The sequence below is a fragment of the Alexandromys fortis genome, unplaced genomic scaffold, assembly GCF_014885135.2.
Source record: "Alexandromys fortis isolate MF-2015 unplaced genomic scaffold, M_Fortis_MF-2015_v1.1 scaffold_136, whole genome shotgun sequence".
NCBI classification, from domain to species: domain Eukaryota; kingdom Metazoa; phylum Chordata; class Mammalia; order Rodentia; family Cricetidae; genus Alexandromys; species Alexandromys fortis.
The window spans coordinates 3,881,419-3,895,376 of NW_026068024.1; positions in this window are offsets into that span (position 1 = coordinate 3,881,419).

Consider the following 13,958-nt stretch of genomic DNA (forward strand, 5'->3'; position numbering starts at 1 on the left):
GTATAAGAAGACAGCCCTGCAGAAAGAGCTGTGGGAGGGGGGTTTGTGCTCTCTTCCGGGACTATTGCCCCTGGATAGCACACACTCACCCGTCCAGATGGAACTCTTCAGCACCTAAACAGGGCCGCCTGGTTGCCCAGTGATCCAGGGACAGAAGGAAGGACGGGGCAGGCAGTGCAGGATCCAGGAGAACACAGGAGCCCCAAGAGCCCAGGCTGAGGGTGCCGGGCTCTCTTAACTGAGGACCTTGAGGCTCACCGCTCCGTTGCCTTATCTATTTCTAAGTTTAATCTGATTCCATTACTTTTATCATTGCAAATATTGTTGCTAGCACACATTAGAAAATCACTTCATAATGTCACATAAGTGACAATGGAAGAGATGTGTTAGATGCTTAAGAATAATTGCTTTTTAAAACTTTCTTACTTCATTTTACTTTAAGACAAGTTATAAAAATGGACAGTGTTGGCCAATATGTTCCACAAACTTTGGGGCTGAAGCAGAGTCCTTGCAATAATTGAAGAGCTGGAATCTAGTCTCTGTCTTTGGAATGTCATAAATACCAAACATACAGAAGACAAAACAGATAGGCACATAACTCTTTGGAGCAGAGGCTTAAAGGCAAGTCTCAGGTAGAGGGAGGTCTGACAACACACAGATGGTGACCCAAAAGTGAAATAGGTGCTTCTCTAGGTATGAGCACTTGCAATGACTTCAAACAGTGATTGCAATCCAAATACCAGGAACATAAGTTCAAATTCCCAGAGCCCATGGGAAAGTTGGGCATGATTACACACTCTTCATATACACACACAAGGAAAAGTATCTTTTAAATGTAACTTTGTTCGTCAGAGTTGGTTTATATTTATTATTTCTCTAAGCAAAGAAATCAAGTCACTTAAGTCATGTTTCCTCCCACTATTATCAGTTGAGAGTTTTTAATCACATGGGTTATATTACATGTACCATTTTGTTTACAACTTACTTATTTTCATTGATTTTTTTTATTTCCTTAATGGAATTTCAGGCTAGCTTGTTATTTCTATCACAGATCATCAATAGTTTTCTTGTTATGAGAAAATGCTGGTACATGGAAATAAGTCTTCATTATTTCAGCCACACTGGGAGGCCTGGAGCTGTTCTGGGATCTGTCTGTGTTGATATCAGCCCTCATCAAAGAACAACATATCTGGACCATAGAAGAGATTCTGAATGAAGCGATCTTTTCATGTCAATGCTTCCTTTTGATGTTCTTGGTGTTGTCTTCATTCTGCTTACCTTCCTAAATATAGATGATGGATAGGCATTGTAGTACTCTTCTCTTAACTTTCCATACCCCATGATGTAGAAGTAGCAAATATGATATCACATTTATATTTTCAGCTTTTAGTATATAATATGGTGAGTATTTGTGCTTGATTTAATTGTTAGAATCTTGGTTACTTTTTATTTTCCAAATAAAATGTTTTCTATATTACAAGATTATACATGTCTTTCTCTTTCTGTCAAAAGATACAGCACATACAACAAACATGACTTTAAATATATATATGTATAAAATCTCTAATTCCATAATAAATGGGCAATGTATGTAAAGACAACTTTATGTGAATAAATTAAAGGGAGTTAAATTTTTGTTTCAGTCATAAAATGGGATTTCTAAAAATACTTTTCTTGTTGTTTCATTTTAGAAACCTGCGTAAAAGCCCTTTGTGGAGGCATAGTGCGATGTTTCAAGTCTTAGTTTGTGTAATGTTTTTCCCCCATCCCCTGCTTGACTATTATTTCCTTTCTCGTATCTTTGTGTTGTCTTCTACAGCATTTCATTAAATGTTAATCTTGTTTCCTTTCTTCATTTGCATTGCTGGAGCCATGAGTGCTATCTAGATAAGCATCTCTATGCCATAGGTATTCCAGCATACAAGAAAATGGATGTGTTTTGTAAGCTTGCTTTCTTCTGTATGGATTATATAAAACATCCAGCAATGTATCAAAGCAAAAGCCCAAAGCACTGACTGCACTCGATTAACTGTATTTTGGCCTGTTTTTGTTATTATTTCTTCTTCTGCATGTAAACATCAGAGCATGCTGTGCAAAACTTTTAAACACCCTTCAAATAGTTCTCTCAGTCTAGACTGTGCTAATCCACACCACAGACACTTGGTCATCTAATAACAGCAAACAAGGCATAAGCATCTTTGTCATAGGAACTTATATTCTATTGGAGGCATGAAGAGGGCATAGCCTATTAATGAGAAGCATGGTTCTGGAGAACCACATATGATATAAGGTAAACAGAGAACAAAGAATAGAATGTGGATGCTTAACTATAATAATCAAGGATCATCATTTGGGGCTAAGATCCAGACAAGTAAAAAATGAAATTAAATGTTTCCTCATCATAATATGAATTAAGCATAGTAAAGCAAGATATGTGGAAGATATAGAGTTCAGTTTGCCTTTCAGCCAATCCCTTTCACATTTTGTTGTGTTCTGTTACTTTTCATTTTTCCACTGAATGAAACCTGATCCTGGATTCATTTCTATGGTGGGAAAAAGCTGTAATCACCTGTCACAAGTCACTATTCACAAGTGTCCTACCTAAAAAACTAATGATTTCTAATTTCTAGCCACAAACAGCTAACAGGCATGTCCAATTTCCTACATAGATACCCCAACAATTTACTTAAAAGTGGCCATGTGCTTACCTCAATTTTTTTCTTGCTCTGTATTTACTTCATTCTTTATGTAATCAAACTTGTAATGTCTCCAGTATATGAATACAACTGGAAAGAAGAGAAGATATTTAGAGAGTCTCACTGACTGGCAAACTCCAGAAATGTATCAATGTATCTGTTCTCTCTGAACCAGGCTAGTATCTGAAGTTTGACTCTCTCTCTCTCTCTCTCTCTCTCTCTCTCTCTCTCTCTCTCTCTCTCTCTGTGTGTGTGTGGTCACTCTTCCCCTTTTATTGAAAATCTTCTTAATGCATCCATATGTTCCTGATTGTAGTTTCCCCTCCCTCTACTCCTCCCATTTCCTCCTCACCTCATTTGCCTTCTGGATCTCCTCCCTTTCTGTCTCTCATTAGAAAATAACTGCCTCATCCGGTCATCAGCAGAGAGATGTCCTTCTGTGACAGCAGGTGGAAACTTGTAGCAAGCTTGACCTTTAACTTAAGCTTGTCTCCAACTAGCTCTCTAACTTAGTAACCCACCTACATTCTGCCACGGCTCCGTTACCTCTTCTTAATACAGCATTCCTGATTTGCTTCAAGTCTGCTAGTGAAATCGCACACCTAGGTACCTTCTCCTTGTTTCTTTCTGCCTGGAATTTCTGCCTATATCTTCTGCCCAGTTATTGACCATTTAGCTCTTCATTAAACAAATCACAGCAATACATACTCATACAATGGGCAAATGTCCCACAGCAGAAATGGATGCAGAGACCCACAGCCAGACATTGTACTCACAGAGAGTTTAAATCTGAGTTTTCCATCAAATCCTTCCCTTCAGAACTCAGAATATCCTGAGAAAGACAAGGCAGAAAGAATCTCAGAGTCAGAGGGGATGGAGGACATCAGAACAATGCCCTCTAAATCAACTAACTCAAAACACATATGAGATCACAATATATTTATGAGGGTCTTGAGTTACATTCTCATCCATCGGGGCATCAGAAGCCTTGATCTTCTTTAAATAACCAGTGACTAAGACAACAAAATGCTCTCTCCACTCCTATTTGCTGACGTTTTCCTCTCATGTTTGACACGCTGAGATTTTGGGGGCTAGGGTCCAGTGATTTCTCACCAGCATTCTCTCTATCTTACACATGCACAGTTCTGTGAGACACATATACCATTTTCTGTCATCAGAATAGTAGTCATAGAACAGCTAAAGCAAACTCCCCCCTCAATTCCTTTTTCTCTTCTAGCTTGAGCTTACTATCATTATTTATTCATTCATAGTTTCAGCCTGCCTTCAGTCACTAGCCCACCATTTTCCATAAAGATTCAGAAAGAATACATTTAGTTCACAAGGTCTCTGTGAAGTCACTGTCACAAGGATTAAGGCAAAGACATAATGTCCCACTCTTTATGTTAAAAATGAAATAAAGGGGAATGCATTTAGTATAGGCATCATTGGCCTATAATCTCGCATTATAACAGAATGTCTTTCTAAGTGCTTACTTTGAGGAAGAAAGATGTTAAAAGTGGGCCATTAGACATGAGAATAAACTTCAGTCTTTCCTATCTTAACTTGTTCTTCGTATATAAAAAGCCACCTTGAGAAAAAAATAATAGAAAAGGCAGGGCATTGTTTATCAGGAAACAGCATTCCTTTCTAATAGCTCCTTGAGTAGTGTTTCTTTGGAGCTCACAACTTGTGTGGAGACTGATTTAAAGGTCAGAGCAACAATTAGGAATCCACTGTCCTTCTTCTTTATCTTTATTTGTACAGATTCCTTTAGCAAGAACAAAATAAAATAAAATGAAAAATGAGACTTGGCTAATAATTTTAGTGTATTTTTAGGCCACGTATGCTCAGTACTCTTGGACATTTCTATTCTGAATCAATGATCAAGTTGCAAATGATTATGGAATATTTCAGATGGTCTCTTCCTACCTGCAGGCTGATTTAAAGTGAGAGGCTGCAAAAATTAAGACCATAGTCCTGAGACATTAGTACTTGAATGAAAATAATTAAATCAGGAGGAATATGAAAGAAGTCGGCAATACTACCCTAGTTGTTTTTTTGTTTAATGATGAAATTAGTTGCATTAAAGTTAATATTTTTGATTCGTGAAAATATGTGTACACATACAAATTTATATGCACATATGTTGTATATGAATTAATCTGCCATATATGCACATATTTTCTTAAAGTTTGTTAAAAAATACAAATTATAGATTTTAAAAAATCTATAAAATGATCCTCAAACTACTAACGTTCAAGGTATTTGGGCATTTTCTCTTCTATCATTCTTTTGGAGAATTATAGCAAATATGCATCTCATCCAACAAGGATATTCTAATAATTTTCAAGAATCATAATACATCATTTCATTATTCACTATTAGTTTTATTATAACTGTTTATACATCTTGATTCTGAGACTGGAGACTGCAGTCTTAAGATTATGGATACGTTTTACTGAGTTATATAAATCCCCAGGACGCAAAACAGTGAGGGGCTCCTTTCAAACTTCAGATCACAGCAGTTTTTCGACGATCTTGTGTCCATGTGCCATCATAGTTGCCTTGGTGCTTCACATTCATTGGGTGGTGTTCACAGGACCCATGAGAATGATTGTATTCATTTCAGAAACAAGTAAAGATAATATTCTGTCATAGGTGCCTGCTCAAGATTTTCATATATTATAAACTAACTATGTTCTGGTTACCACTCATCATCAAGGAAGATTGAGAAGACTGTCTTCTGCCTGTGATCATAGAAAACATTCTTTTTGACAGTCAAGTACATCTATTTCTTCCTGATGTTACATGGTTACTAAGAATATTGGGATTTCTTTGTATTTTTTAAATTTTGAGACATTAATTTAATTACATTTCTCCATTCTCTTTCATATTTCCAATCCCACTAAAACTTTCCTGCTATCTTTTAAATTAAATTATCTTTTAAATCTCTTTTCAATAATTATAATTGCATGCATATGTATGTACATATATATATGTTGGTATACAAGAATATATATATATATATATATATATATATCATATAACTGTTTAGTCCATGTGTTTTCAGGGCTGACCAGATGGCACTGGACAACCAATTAGTTTTCTTTTCCCTAGGGAATATGCCATGGGACTTGTACCCTGTCATTTGTACTATTTTAATAAAATGCTATTTGGCTAGTAGCCAGGCAGGAAGTATAGGTGGCACAACAAGAACATAGAATTCTGGGAAGAGGAAAGGTTGAGTCTGCAGTTGTCACACAGACCAAAGTGAAGATGAGAATGCCTTACTGATAAAAGGTACCAAGCCACATGGCTGATGCAGATAAGAATTATGGATTAAATTAGGATATAATAATTAATAAAAAGCCTAAGCCAATAGGCTAACCAGTTTATAATTAATGTCAGCCTCTGTGTGTTTCTTCAGGACTGAACCACTACGGTACCAGGCAGAACAGAAATATCTGACAACAGGAAGACCACCTCTCCCACCCACAGCCTTCCTCAGATGCCTGTAGCTATTTGTGTAGGGTAGAAAACTCCTTTTTTCTATGTCTGAAAATCTCATGGACTCTTAAAGTCTGATTGTTTGCTTAGTCAGTCTCACAAAATTCAGCTGTTTTTTTACTCTTAGTTTGGCCTGTCAATTAAGAGAAGCAAAATAGTTAAAATCGTCATCACTTTGCAACTGAGTTCTCTAAGGTTTACTCATTCCTTAGAAGGAAACATGAACATATCTGTTGGTCACTTTACATTTCTTAGAGTTTTAGTACCTCTTGCTTTCTCTGTAATTTCTCTGAGTATTTTTTAAGATTGTATATGTGAAAAAAGATAGCAGTTTTCAACAATACTGTGGGTCCTTCTTTCAGTTTGTTCATGATAATTTTAGAAAATTCTGTCAAGCTCAGATAAAATTTCAAAACCAGCTGCAGAATACTTGTCTCTTACAGCAGAATAATTCCTTTCTTAAATATAAGTATAGCTTCTAAATATGAATATTATTAAACCAAGAGCCAAACAAAGAGTCTCACTAGACTGCTGCAGTTTCTGTGTAGATTCTACACAGGTACTCATGAGAACATGGCCAAAGGAACCAGAACCCATGCAGGAATTATGTAGATACTAGGAAACCATATCATTTTTGTTCTGCTTCTGAGAGCCTTCTGAAGGCAAAAGATCCCAATCAAATGTTTGACTTCCCTTTAAGGATATCTTTACCAAAAAAATAATTTACACTGTTGCATTAAACTACACTGACCAAAATTTTCTATTTAGTGATATAATCTGATCCATAATACTCAATTCTATACAGAAAATGACCACAAACCCACAATTTCTCTTTCCTATTAACTTTGCAGTTCTTAATTGAAGCATTCCTTTTAGATTGAAAGAAACATTTAACCTGTTTTAAAGAGGTATTCATAGGGTGGGTATCTTTATTCATGCAGCCATTCTAATATATCGTAGTGTGTGCAATTGTGTGTGAATTTGAATTTGAATTGTTTAATAAAGGTGTTCTTTTAAATCTCTTATTCTGGATACGAAAATGATGTTGAATTGAAATAAAACAAAAATTGTCAAATGAAGCTGAGCTGTCCACTACACATCTTGTAGGACTCATCTCCATTTTAAAAGAATAAAAATCATGTGGTAAATTCAACATCTACAGTTGTGCTTATTCATTAACAAACTGCATTTATATTTATCAAGGTTTTACTCTTGTTAGAGAGTAATTAGTATGCTTGAATTTCCCTTACTAATTTATTAGTCATTCATGAAACATTTAAAGTCAGAACTGGAAATTGTAAAGAAGAATCAGTGGCTTGTAGCTAAGCAAAGAGGAGGAGTGGAGACAATAGAGACAAACAACATGCGGAAGGCCATTGTTTGTAGGGACAGGGCAGTTCTGCACTTGATGTTGTGGCAGTTTTGTGAATATACCCATGTAATTATCTTAAAGAATTAAATTCAATGATGACATATAACATGTAAATGATTATAAAAACTGATTAAATCTGAATAAAATATAACTTGAATTTTATAAAGGAGATAACACTGTTACTGTGAGAAGAAAATTTAAAAAATAAAAATAAAATGTTCAAATATATGTACAACCAAGTAAATAGTATTCAGTTAGCATACATTTGTTGGGAAATGCTGATCAACATCTAAAGGGCTACCATTAAGTCTCATCTCTTGTTAGCATTTATATCTCTCTGTTTCACCTACAAACCCAAACAAAAAGAAACATTAAGAACAATCATTTCAATAAAGTATAATTTGTAATATACAGATTAGGGAAGATTATTACTGTTATCTGTGAATATCCAGTTAACTGGGTTACCTAAGGAATAGGATTTGAAGGATGTGTTTATATTTCAATTTTTACAACAAAAGGGACTTAATGAACATAAAAAAATGAATTTAGTGCATATAAATCTTTTAGGGAAGCTGATGAGAAAGTGATCTCATCTCAAACATCTTATTTCCACTAGAGTTATCAATAATTATCATAGAGAAGCTTTGGAAAATTCAAAAGTAAATGCCTAGGAATAGAAAGTGCTTACTTTAGTGAATTATGTAGCATGAAATTATAAACTAAATCTTAAAGTCAAGTGTTTTATAAGTAGAAATGCATTTACATATATCATATATTACTGGTATATATAAAACAGATTAATTCAGAGTTTAATCTTTTAATAAAAATACAATAAATTGAAGTGTAGCTATACTACAGTATATGCAACATTTTTGTGCATTCTTTGAATATGATTTTGCTTGTGATTTCTCTGCATGTTTCAAATTGAATGAAACAAATAGTACATTTCTGTGCTTTTCAAATAAAGTAATCTAATTTTATATCTCATTCAAAATGAATAATTCAGATTATTTACTAGTACAATGGATAAAAGAATAGTAATCATTTTAAAGGTTTGGTTTAAAATGTAAAATGGAATTATCTGTGTAAATAAAACCACCCACAGAGAAGCATCATCATTTCAGTTAGATTGGATAAGAAGATATACAAATATAACCAAACATCCCAAAGTCATAACACTCAAGTTTCTTTAATACCAGCATGAATTTTGGTTTTATGGACAGTATTTGTACTCACCTTCAGTATCATGTAGATGAAAAGTATGATGTGTCCAGATTAAAAGCTAATGGAATCTCAGAAACATTCTCTGAAATGGCTGAATTGGGAGTTAACAGAATAGTAACTCAAGAAACTCATGCTAGTTTAACAAAAATACAGAGATAAAAAGACAAATGTAAACTAAATTTCTAGGGACCACTTAGTGTCAATACAGGGAGAAAAATTCCATAGTTCAAGAACAGAAAAAGAGATAGTAATAAAATGTGTTTGTTACCTAAAAACTAGCAGAAATAAAATAAATCAGTTTGCAGGCAAAAATTAAAATAATGCGTGAGGTAAAAAATTCTTCACAATTTAGAAGGAAAACTTTTAGGTAAAGCATATTATTCTTTCACTAATAAAAAAACTATAAAAATATTCAAAATAAAAAAATGATAAAAAAGAATCAAAGTGCTGAGAAAGCAAAGAAACATAAATCAACTCAATTAAAGGAGATGACAAAATCACCATAGAAAAAAGAAAAAGGAGATCCACAGTATCTTTCATCTTGTCAGAATATTGTAAAGAAAATCTACTATGAACAGGAAGAAACAAAATACAGTCAGTCAATGTTTAATAGTTGTATATAGGGAGACTAGGGTGCTGTTAGGGCTAATATCTTCAATAGTTTCAGCCAAAGAAAGAATATCCATTGACCTTTAGAGTTTCCTCATAAGATTCTCACATGTGTAAGACAGGTTGAAAAAGCAGAGCTGTGTTATAGGAAAGTTGAAAGATCTTGTGGCATGGAAAAATTTGTTTCTTCTAGCAAGAAAAAAAAAGGACTTTGCAATGTGGAATTTAACATTGAACATGGAGAATTTGAGTTACTGCTGACCTGGAGCCTTTCCTCCTACGGGCTAGTATTCTTGGTACCAGCAGGTATTTGGTATGCTACCAAGGAGAAAAGTAAACACCAGCCAAGAAGCGGAGAAAGAGATCAGAGAATCACCCTTCACAATACTCACAATCAACATAAAATATCTTGGGGTTACACGAACCAAATAATTGAAAGACCTGTTTTACAAAAACTTTACCTCTTTGAAGAAAGAAATTGAAGAAGATACCAGAAGATGTAAAGATCTCCCATGCTCTTGGATAGGTAGGATCAACATAATAAGAATGGCAATCCTACCAAAACCAAGCCATAGATTCAATGCGATCCTCATCAAAATTCCAGCATAATTATTCACAGACATTTAAAGAACAATAATTAAATTCATATTTAAAAAATCCAAGATAGCAAAAACAATGCTTTACAATAAAGAAACTTTCAGAGGCAACACCATCCCTGACATGAAGATCTACTATAGACTGACTCTGATTGTGGTACATGGCTTCTATCTGACTTTTCCTTCTTTTTCTCAGCATTCAGTTTAGTTTTCCCTTCCTACCTAACTTCTGCCCACTATAAGTCCAAAGCAGTTTCTTTATTCATTAATAGTAATCACAGCACACAGAGGGAAATCCAACATCACCTCCCCTTTTCTGTTTAAATAAAAAAATTTTTAACTTTAACATAGTAAAATTACATATAAAAAAACAGGTATTCAGCAAGAATTACAGTTATGATAGTTATATTTACTTTATCTTTTATCATAACTAAGGAAATCTATAAATTCTTCAAAACCATCAAAGACTCCAGAAGGATATATTACCTAAGAAAACAGGAAGTGCATTGTAAGCAACTTCCAAAACTCTAGAAATGACAGAGATATCTCGTTGCCTTCACAGTCACCCAAAGTTCTTCTGTACCATTGGGGCATCCACCTTCAGTCTACAGGCCCATAGTAGCCAGCAGATGTTTCCATGAAGCAGGAAATTTCAAAGACAGTTCTGCCAGTATTTGCAGTTTTTCAGTCAATTTCTTCTTTGTCCTGCAGAATGTCTAGCAGACTCTTTCATGAAGCAGGAACCCAGAAGGATCATCTCACCTTTAAACAAATTCAGTAGTCATTTCTCTGTAAGATCCTGCATGTCAAGTTCATCAAGCAGTCCAGGTAAGAACAGTTTCATGCCTAAATGGAAAACCAAATCCACAAGGAGCCTCTTCAATGCCCATCTTCCTCTTCAAGTAGACTGGTGTTGCCAGGAGCTGATGTCTCATTGCCATGAAATGACCTAAATTAATAAAACATTTTAAATGCTATATTCTGTAGTCTTTGAAAAATTTGAAGAATCCCTATCCATCTGAAATACATCTCTGTACATTTAGAAAATCTAACTAAGATGACTACCAACTTGACTATTATAGATGATTATCTATTAACCTAAATTTCTTAATTATACTTTGTATATTTAAATGAGCTGCACAAACACAATGTCTTAATCAAGAGAAGAAATGCAAATATAACAAAATTGGCCTTAAATTTACATCAATAAACCAAAATCCATACCAATGCAAATCACCATAGCATATTCCCCTTTAAATGTAGAGAAACATTTATAAACAATATTTGAGAATATGGGTTTAGTTCTTTTCCAAACTATTTCCTGCTGATTGGGGTTGCTGTTAAACAGCTCTTTTATGCTGTATCCTGTATACTAGGTTCATATAAGTCAGCAGTTTGGTGAAGTATTTTTGGGGGGTGTTCACAGAAACCTTTCAAGGGGTCTTGGTCCATAAAACTACATTAGTCTGGGAGGATCCGACATGTTCTCATCCTCCACGGAAACAAAAGAAGAATCTCTTTTCCAAAGCAACATATTCTTAGACTCAAATTCTGAAATCAAGATAGCTTTAAAATATATATGTTGGTTACTTAGTTCCTTTACAGTCAAAAAATTTAAAGACAACACAATATTATATATAATCGAGACTCTGTGTATTTTCTATCTTTGTGTGGCTTATTATTATTTATTTCTTTAATCTATGACTGTCTTTACTCTGCCTCTTTAAAGTCTTTGTTTTATTTTTGGAAACCATTTACTTCCCCCCCCCCAACTCTCTATACTCTTTTTCTTCTCGCTCCCAAGCCTACGTACATTTGTTTAACACTGTGACACATTTAGAGGCCTTTTATGTCTGAATCTGTCCTATTGTGTATTTGTAATTTTTTATTGTCTTGAAGAGCTTTTAAAATGGTAGACAATGTGGCTGCAGAGGCTCTGGGTGCTGGCTCCACCTCTCTCCACTTTTAAAATGGTAAACAATGTGGTTGCAGAGGCTATGGATGCTGGCTCCACCTCTCTCCACTTTGTAAATGGTAGAACTACCTTTACTGTCAGCTCTGGGACCTCCAGGTAGGAGCCACACTCAGTACTTTAACTCTGAGAATCAGCATGCAGTATATAAGCCATTTTTATCTGAGTGTTAGCTAGATATGTCATGCAGAATATTATGTGGCTTGGAAATATCTCTGTGTATGGTGGCAGAAATCCACTGTGGTGCGCTCCTGCCTGTGTACTCCTAGCAGTCTGATCCAGCTACCTGCTCAGGTGGGGGGTGCTGAGCTGCAATCGTGGCCTCAGCTACTTTTCCAAGTGGGCCTACAAGCACCCAGGCCCACAAATCACATTCAAGTGCTCCATAGCTGGACCTCCAGAAAGAGTCAGAGTTCGTGCCAGCAGCATGGCCCACAAAGCCAGCATTTCAAAACTGTGGCTTTCTTCTGCTACTGCTAAATCAGGAAAGCCTCTCTTAAAGGAGTCACAGCATGCAACCAGCAAGCAAAGCTCATTCAGGAAAATAAATGCTGCTAAACTTTGTTTCTTAGTGTCTAGAGTTTCTTTTCAAGCCCTCTTAGGTTTTACATGGATTTAGTTCACCATATGGGGCATTAATTTGTTGGAGGAAGGCGGGGACCACTTGTTGGTTCCTGGCCACTTAGCCCTGAAATAATCACACAGAAACTGTATTAATTAAACAACTGCTTGGCTCGTTATCTCTAGCTTCTTATTAGCTAACTCATACATATTAATTTAACTAATTTCTATTATTCTGTATATTATCACTTGGCTGTGACTTACCATCTAAAGATCTAGCATTCATTTCTGGCAGGGCTGCATGGCTTCTCTCTGACTCTGCCTCCTTTCTCTCAGCATTCAGTTAAGTTTCTAACTTCTGTCCTGCTATAAGTCCAAAGCAGATTCTTTATTCATTAATGGTAATCACAGCATACAGAGGGAAATTCCACATCACATGGTAAAATATAAAATAATAGAAATGGTTTAATTTAAGATGTAAGAGCTAGCTAGAAATATGCCTAAGTGCTGGGCCAAGCAGTATGTTAATTAATACAGTTTTCTGTTTGATTATTTTGGGAGTATAGGTGGCAGGGAAAAGAATGAGCAACCTCTAACAATACTCCTCATACAAAGAATAGATAAAGAAAATGTGGCACATTTACTCATTAGAGTACTCTCAGTGGTAAAAATTAATGATATCTTGAAATTTGCATACAAATGAATAGAACTAGAGAAAAACCTTCCTGAGTGAGGTAACCCAGACACAGAAAAATAAACATGGTATATACTCACTCACAAGTGATTAATAACTGTAAAGCAAGGATATTAAGCATATAGTTCGTGATCATAGAGAAACAAAGTCACAAGGTGGACCATAATAAACATTATAGACATCATTAAAGAAAAAACTAATAAATTCCTTAAAACAGTGGTTATCAACCTGTGAGTCGGGACTATGGTGGTATTTTGTTTGTGTTGTAACAATAAAGCTTGCCTGAAGATCGGAGTGTAGAGCTTGGCATACTAGTTAACCATAAAGTCTAGGCAATAGTGGCACATATCTTTAACCCAAGCATTTGGAAGACAGAGCCAGAAAGATCTCTAGGAGTTCAAGGCCATCTTGGGCAACAGGAAATTGATTCACTCTAAAAGGAAAACAGAACTATGTGGTGGTGGTGACTCACACCTTTAATTCCAATGCTAGGGAGACAGAGATAGGAAGAGATATGGCTGGGCAGAGTGAGGAATATAAGGCAAGAGGAGAAAGTAACTCAAACCATTCTGTCTGAGATCTTAAAGAGACAAGATTTCCCATTTGGTCTGAGGATTTCATGGAGGTAAGAAAGAGTGGCTGGCTACACTACTTCTCTGATCTTTCATGCTTTCAACCCCTAATATCTAACTCCAAGTTTTTATTATTAAAATAAATTAGAATTTGT